This window comes from Mustela nigripes, chromosome 8, assembly GCF_022355385.1.
Source record: "Mustela nigripes isolate SB6536 chromosome 8, MUSNIG.SB6536, whole genome shotgun sequence".
NCBI classification, from domain to species: domain Eukaryota; kingdom Metazoa; phylum Chordata; class Mammalia; order Carnivora; family Mustelidae; genus Mustela; species Mustela nigripes.
In genome coordinates, this window is record NC_081564.1 from 21,722,008 (window position 1) to 21,724,039 (window position 2,032).

The 2,032-nt window shown below is 49.8% G+C and overlaps 1 pseudogene; it reads left to right on the top strand.

The window, feature by feature from the left end:
* Positions 1–1,659: 1,659 nt before the first annotated feature.
* LOC132024046 (U6 spliceosomal RNA) lies at positions 1,660–1,744 on the top strand (annotated as a pseudogene).
* Positions 1,745–2,032: the final 288 nt, after the last annotated feature.

The window sequence follows — 2,032 nt, forward strand, 5'->3', positions numbered from 1 at the left end:
TGTCAGAAGCGCCTCCCTCCCTCCCAAGGCTCTGGGTGGGGTCGGGGCTGGGCCGTTGGGGGCGGGGTGCCTCCTTGCCTCTTGCAGCTTCTGGTGGCTCAAGGCATTCATTACCCTCTGTCTTCCAGAGGCCTCCTCATCTCTGTCTCCCCTCTGGGTATCTCTAATTGGGACATTTTTCATTGGATTTAGGATGAGCTGTTCTCACAATCCTTAATTTAATTATATCTGCAAAAACACTCTGTCCCCAAAAGATCACATTCAGAGATTCTAGGATCTGGACATATCTTTTAGGGGGAGGACACCCTTCAAACTCCGTGTGTAGCCCCGGACACCATCGTCCAAGCCGGGCCCGTCTCCTGGCCTCCAGCCCTTGCAGCCGAGGGGTCTTACAACCAAGAGTCTTACAAAAGCAGAGGCCAGGCCCATATCCCTCCCAACTTAAGTCTCACAGCAGCTCCCAGGGCAAGCAGCCCGGCCAGACCCAGGGCTTGGCCCCACTGACCTCTCTGCTCCCCTCCCCCAACCCCATTCCCACCATACTGCCCTGCCCGTGGTCCCCATGGGACATCTGAGCCATCTCGTGCCTTCAGGCCCCCTCCACGCTTCCACCACTGCTCCCACAACGTGGGATCTTCCCCTGGGTTCCACCTGGTTGACTCGCTCATCAACATCAGCCAAGTTGAAGTTCCGATGCCCCTCCCTTGGCAACCTGGGCTGAGTCAGGGGCCTCCTCTGAGCTCCCACAGCCCCTGGGCTACAGTCGTCGTGAGCTACAGTGATGGTTTAGAGCATGGGCTCAGTCCTGCTTGGGGAGCTCGGCGGGAGAAGGCCTACATCGCCCACGCCCATCTCGCTCACTGCAGATGGTCGCCATCCACCATCCAGCTGGTGTCCTGCCGTGCCCCTGGGGGGGCGTGAATGTCACCTGCGGCTGAACCTTTCCCTCCACCTCCCACCCCTGCTGGTCTTCCTTCCTCAGAGTCTTGAAGAAACATTTCTTTCTTGCCTTTAAAACCTTAAGTTCCGTTTGAATGTGTGTGTTTTATATAGAACAGCTTTATTGCAATGTAATTTACATACACAATTCGGCTATTTAAAGTGTACAAGTCCTTTGGTGTATTCAGAGTTGGGCCACCATCCCTGCAATCAAATTCAGAATATTTTCATTGTCCCCAAAAGAAATCTTATACATATTAGCAGTCACTCCTCATTTCCTTCCAACTGCTCCCCCTCCCCAGCCCTTGGCAACCACTCACCTGCTTTCTGTCTCTATAGATTTCCCTATTCTGGACATTCCATGGCAATGGAATCCTACAATCTGTGGCCTTTTGTGACTGGTTTCTTTCACTTGGCGTCCTGTCTTTGTAGCATGTGTCGGGACGTCATTCTTTTTGATTGTCTGACTAATATTCCATTGCAGGGATAAACCACTCTTAACCCAGACACTGGGTTGCATCCAAGCTTTTGTGTGGTTACTGTGTTTTCACTTCTCCTGAGTATATACCTAGGAGTGGTGAATGTGGTTTTTTTTCCTTTTTTCTTTTTCAAGTAGGCTACACAACCTACGTAGGGCTTGAACTCACAACCTTGAGACCAAGAGTTGGTTGCTTTACCAACTGAGCCAGGCAGATGCCCCTGGTTGTGTTTTTTTTATTTGTTTGTTTTTTAAATTAAAAATAATTTTGTAGCATGGCCCCTGCACAAGGATGACACACAAATTCGTGAAGTGTTCCATATTTCAAATAAATAAATAAATAATTCTGTAAAGGTTTTATTTATTTATTTATTTATTTATTTGACAGAGAGACAGAAAGAGAGAACACAAGCAGGAGGACAGACAGGCAGAGGGGAGAGGAGGAGCAGGCTCCTCGCCAAGAAGGGAGCCCAACATGGGACTCAATTCCAGGACCCCGAGATAATGACCTGAGCTGAAGGCAGCCGCTTAACCCACTGAGCCACACAGGCGCCCCTAAAAATAACCTCTGTTATAAATTGCAAACACAATACATTAGGGATCACCCAAATGACC